Here is a 6000-nt window from a genome sequence, read left to right on the forward strand (position 1 = left end):
ACAAAACATATTAAGAGCAAGAGAATGTAAATGCAGGCAGGGGAGGATGAGCCGATGTGCTGCAGATGTACCTGTTTTTCTCCATGAACTCTAAGGAAACTCACTGGTGACTCCAGACACCAGAAATTATGTGAGATAAGTCCCATTCCAGCTGTTCGTGGGCAATGTGACATAAGCAAAGCACAGCTTGAAGCTGCCCATTAAAAACTGATGATTCAAAATTATTGGGAAGCCAGTGATAAAGAGGAGTCAGGCTCTTCATAGGTTTTGGTTTGGTCTTACAAAAGCATTGTATAGTTAGATACAGTGTAGATACAACGTCTTTAAATATGGTTTATAATAACTCTGTTTCCTCCTGAGGATAACTACATATGCAATCAAAGACATATGGGGAAGGCTTCCTTACTAGGCTACGGTCATTTCAGAAGAGAGGTAGGAAATGAGCCTAACCTTTGAGTGTCAGAATACAAGGTGCTACAGGTTTGATAATCAATAACAATTAATAATAATAAAAAAATCAATTTAATGAGTGGCAAATTTACCATGTTTTCTGATAGAATAAATTACAGAATAGTTTTGTTTGGAAGGGACTCTTTAAAGGTCATTTAGTCCAACCCCCTTGCAATGAGACCCTTCAAGTAGCCCAAGTTGCTCAGAGCTCCATCCAACCTTTACTTAGGTCACACTCATACTCTATTCTGTTTGCCATTCCCATGCTCTTCTCTTCCAAAAGCTAAAGATAGACTATAAATTTCAATTTTTTTCATAGACTTTATATGAAAAAGCCAGGATAAAAATTACCTAGGAGTTTCTGGCATTATCTAAGCTATCTGGGTAATGGTAGTAATTGAATGCTAGGAAACTGGAAACAGCTGCTACTAAATACACTCACGTAATTCATATTCATGCACCTAACTCATATTCTAATTAAGTAAGAAGTTAAAATCCCTCTAGATGTTGTACTCAGAGCTTGTCTTTCCCTGAGCAATGCAACAAATAATTTCTTTGCAAATCAACAGGAGACACTAGCTTCTAGGATGTAAGGGAGTTTATTCAATCATACTTATTTACACTCTGAATATTTATAATATTTTGACTATTATAGAATAATTTGTATTCTAAATAAGAATTAGTTTTGCACATAAAACTTCACAAAATTAGAATATGTAAAAAACCTCATGAAAGAATCTCAAATTAAGTAACAAGTGTTAAAGCAAAATTAAATTCACTTTGAAATCCAGTCAATTAATCAGGGAATTTTTAAATGTATATTCAGAATTTCCTACAGTGCATACTTCTCCAACCAAGGGTGACTCTTTAATGGATTTATTTTGGTGATATTTTTACAAAAAAAAAAGATTTGTTTTTCTGAATCAGAACAACAGCAATAAAAAGTTAAAATATGAATCCTCCCTTGGATTGGAAATCCCAGCTGTGGAGGCGGAGATACAACGAAAAATACTTTGTGTGATTGTTAGTATTCAATTATTCACTGACTGTCCCCTGGGAGAGCCAGTGTTATATACTGATATTTGTCCTTGTTTTGCACTCTGTGTGCAGGGAACATTTGCGTACGTCCACTATTAAGTCTACAGAAATGCAAACACAACTAAAGTCCATGCACCACCTCTGTGGACTCTAGATCCTACTAGTAAAGAGCATGTAACCCAATCTCCTTTAATTTTGGGGGTGGGGTGGGAGTGGGAATCAGTTTGGAAATTTGATTTGCCTCAAATCAGCCACAAAGCATTAAAAAGCACAAGCTTCTTCATTTACATAGTCTCAAAACTGCAGGCATTTCTAATATAATTTCTACCCTTTATTCAGTGGTGACAAGTCCTGAGGGGGTAAAGGAGTAGGATGAAGTAGTGACTCTTGGAGCACTCTCTAGCCTAATTATCACTTAATCAACCCTAGCAGTGTCAAAAAAGAAGCACAGAAATGTCAATCCATTTTCAACTCTTGGCTCCGTTGTGCCCCAGAAAGCCCCCTCGTTTTAAGCATTTAAAAAACAACTTCTGTGACTCTGAGTTTTTCTTACTACTATTTTTCGTCTCTTTCTACTACTACTACTTTTTGTCCTTCAAAAATTTTGTACACATTCCCAAGGAAAAACCTGTTAAAGCCCAGCTCTTCTTCTGAGTAATTTCCCCAGACTGTTTTTCTCTTGACTGGAGCAAAACAGGAACCTTAAGCATGATAAGCAATGAAGATAACTGAGCAAAGCAAACAAATCTTTATTTCTTTTGAGAGAAAGAGGAGAGAAAACGGACTTGGATCTGCTGGATCATAAAAGAGATGAAGAAAACAGAAAGCCATGCTTATTCCAGATACGGAACTGCATCGCAGCCTGAAATCCTCTGGATTTGAGGAAGTTTATACTTGTTGATGAACTTTGCTTTTGCCTCTGACCACAACAGTAGCTTCTAGCCAACTCCACGACTTCTCTGGGAGGCCTCTCCCAGTTTCTATTCCTCACACTTGCAGTGTTGACTCATCACTTTTCAGATATGTAGCATGCTTCATGACTTCCTTGCTGTGGCTGTGCAGAGTGAAGTTTCTGCACTTGGAGACAGCAAGGCCTCTGATGTGCAGAGGAAGCTACACCAGCATTACATCATCAATGGCACAGGCAGAAATAGAAGGGTGGGAGATTAACCACACTTTCCTTGGATGGTGCTGAGGGAAGAGGACTGGAGGAAAGGAGTACTTACACTCATTTGGGCCAAAACATCTAAGGGGCACCTGGTAAATAAGGTCTGCATGCAGAGGTTGTGAAGAGCATGAGCCAGGTGTTAGCAGGATGTTTCTATAATGCCAAATTAAAGACTTCCCTACCACTTGCCAGCCTTTCAATGCCTATACACGTTATTTTGTACACAACCCACATTCTAAAGTGAATTGGATGTGGGCTAGTAGATTGTTCACACTGTGATGTGGATGCTACAGAGCAGTGGTGAACAAATAGCACAAGTTGTTCCTTCACCCTCTCATCATCCCCTATCACTTCTCTTGGGGCTCCAGCATCTTTAAAAACCTCACATAAAGCCCTTGAAACATACATGTACATCACTTTAACATGAGTGTGAAGGGTTAAAAAGTTATCTAGCCTTGAATCAGACACTAAGAAAAACAAGATCTTGTTTACACTTGTTTGGATAGGGCAACACACCTGGCTGCTGCTACCAGAAGCCCTGGGAGCAATATAAGGAGATGGTGCTGGGCCTCATTCAGCTTAGAGCTGTGAAGCTGGAGAACAATGCCTGTTGGCCTGCTCTGAGCCTCCAGTATGAATTATCCTGCCACTGTACAAGCCTGTGAAATGCTAAGGTCCAGCTATGTACAGATTCAGGACAGAAGCTGGAGCTCCAAGACAGCTGTATAGATTTGACAACATTTCCAGGTTGTATTTGTCTCTGTGCTTAAGTTTGTTCTCCTCACACACAAAGTGGAGACTGAGAGCCTGTCTTAGCCATGAAGTGACTAGTCAGGTACCACTCAATTCCCAGTGCACAACAAGTTCAGGACATAGTCATAGGGTAAAGGCAACAAAACAGAGGGTTGGGATGCTTTCTGCCTACTTCTCAGGTTCCTCCCATCAAAAGGCTCCTCACGCATTTTGTTCATCATCTGCCCAGGATGGATTCACTCTGAGTAGGTGACGGAGGCAAACCAGCAAGACACACCTTGTGTTTATCGTGTCCTCTGGGCACTGTGCTGTATAGATGCCACCTGGTAGCTCCAAAAACAGGATCTGAGTACTTCTCCACCACTTATTGTATATGGCCATACAGGTGATGCCAGCATGACTGACTCAGACAATAATTATGCAGAAGTAGCAATTTATTTTCCATCTAACACTCAGCTGCAACACTTTACCCCAGTAATGGGCCCTGCAGCCAAAGAGACCCTGAAAAGATTTCCAGCCATGTACATGCAGTTGCAGAATATGATCTGTTAATAGGACAACATGCAGTAAGGTTTACATATGCTGCAAGAGGGAATCCAGTGCTACAATATGGTTTTTGGAAGCTAATTTCAACTAACATTTTCCAAAGCCTCCAAGTACAGGAAGCACCAACTTCTTCATACAGAAAGCCTTGTGTGTGCAGCCCAGGTCTGCTGTCAGCTCCATGTCTGGAAGACAAAATACAGCTTCTTTTCACTAACAGTACCTACAACTGAGTAGCATTTGAGTCCCTGAGTTATTATTAAAAGTGAGCAGGATCTCGAGAGACTTGAATTTTAGTCTGCCTTCATCTGCTGGGGTTTCTCTGGGCTTGAAAATTGCAATTGAGGTGGGATTTCTGTATATGATTAGCAACACCTTCAAGTATTATCGATATAGGAGCCTCTCATTTCCAGGATGTGGGAATTTTTCCTTCCGTGGCTGTTGCTGAAGCTTGAACATACAGTCATCACCTTAAAATACCCAAATGAAACCTTTGTTTATTTCAGACTATCTCTGCATTTGGGAAGAGCCAAGATGAAGCACAGTTCCTGGTCAGACACTGGTTTCCCATCCTGAGACATACAGACAGTTGGTCAGGTCTCCTGTCACCACCAGAGTGGAAGAAGGGACTGTCCTGCCTTGCTTTAATCCCAGTGTTTCCCAAAGAAGTAATGACAGGCTCTGGTTGTCTACCCTCTCTATCCTCATCAGATCCTAAACCAAGCGCTTCTGAAACTCTAGTTCCTGTAAATAAATTATTACTATGAAATTGCAAATTCTAATTACTAAAAAAGAGAAGAACCCTAAACTTCTCTGAGTTATTGAAGAGCTTGGCCAAATAAGCCAGAAAAGCTTTAAAATGAGATGATAAATAAAGCAATAAAACTTACTCGGAAGAAAACCCTTTACTAAGCCTTTTCACTTACTTTGTAGGTCTGTCTCCTGGGTGTTTGTGTGACTGAAAGAGCACCCACCAGATTCATTAATTGCATCAAATCCAGGTGCTTGCTTGAAGCCAACATTTAACCATGCAAATTAACATTTTTGTGTTCAAGGTAAATTCCAACAGCTACTCGTGTAGACCAGCAGCTGCAATTACTCTTTGTAAACAAGTTTTTGCATGTGCATCCATTGTGCCTGTTTATGAAATTGTTATTTATAAATATTTACTTTATATTTTAATAACTTCTATTAACATCTCTCAAGAAGACATTACCACTGCACTAACTGGCTCAGCACCAACAAATACCTATGTTGAGATATAACAGATATTTCTCTGCAGTGAATGCCAGCTTAAACTCTTCCTACTCCCCTGCTTCTTCTTGAAGTATCTGTGTCAATATCTTATAATTTCTTTTTCATCTGTAGCCAAGTAGATATCTTTATTAGACTCAATTAATGTGGATTGTACCCTACATGGAGGCCTGAATTTTGATCACATCTCAACAACTTTAATTTTCTTATCATTGTATCAGTTATCATTAATGCCTGGATCTGGAAAGTGATGCTGCCAAAGCTTAGATAATACCTCAGATTCATGCAACAAGAATAATAAAATCCTTTGTCACCCAATCACTTTTAAAAAAAACTCTCATCTTTCTGAACTTGTATCCAAGGGTAATGACCTTAGCAGTCATGCCACTGAGACAGAGGCTACTTTCGTATTGTTAGCTAAGATGCCCTCATCTTATCAATTCATCTTTCCTGATAGATCAGTGAAACACAGAGGGATCCACATTTTCCTGGGATTTCCTTCAGTATAACAAATGGCTAGGGTCAGCTCCAGCTATGCCAGATGGCGCTGTACATGAACATCCCTGCATCTCTGGTTATCAGCAGGTACCCTGCTGCTCTGCACAGGCCTGGTACCATTCAGGTCATGTCTGAAGCAATTACGTATTGATAGCCTGTTTGTTGAGAACTGCAACAGGGTGCAGTTACACCCCACAGGCTGTTGCATGTGTTTCACTCAGCATTCAGGTGGGAACCATCCAAAGCACTCAGTGCTTTATGTGTAGCCATGACTGACCACATTTGGTGGTCTCTGG

General features: G+C 40.1%; 1 long non-coding RNA gene across 1 annotated transcript in view; it reads left to right on the forward strand.

Annotated features, from left to right (window-relative positions):
- The window catches only part of LOC113950076, a 28075-nt gene extending 23210 nt beyond the window's left edge, over positions 1-4865 (forward strand). The window contains exon 4 of the long non-coding RNA XR_003528661.1: positions 4459-4865. This is a non-coding gene — a long non-coding RNA (uncharacterized LOC113950076). The remainder of the gene's footprint in view (positions 1-4458) is intronic.
- Positions 4866-6000: the final 1135 nt, after the last annotated feature.

This window comes from Corapipo altera, unplaced genomic scaffold (genome assembly GCF_003945725.1).
Source record: "Corapipo altera isolate COAL_440 unplaced genomic scaffold, ASM394572v1 0, whole genome shotgun sequence".
Classification (NCBI taxonomy): domain Eukaryota; kingdom Metazoa; phylum Chordata; class Aves; order Passeriformes; family Pipridae; genus Corapipo; species Corapipo altera.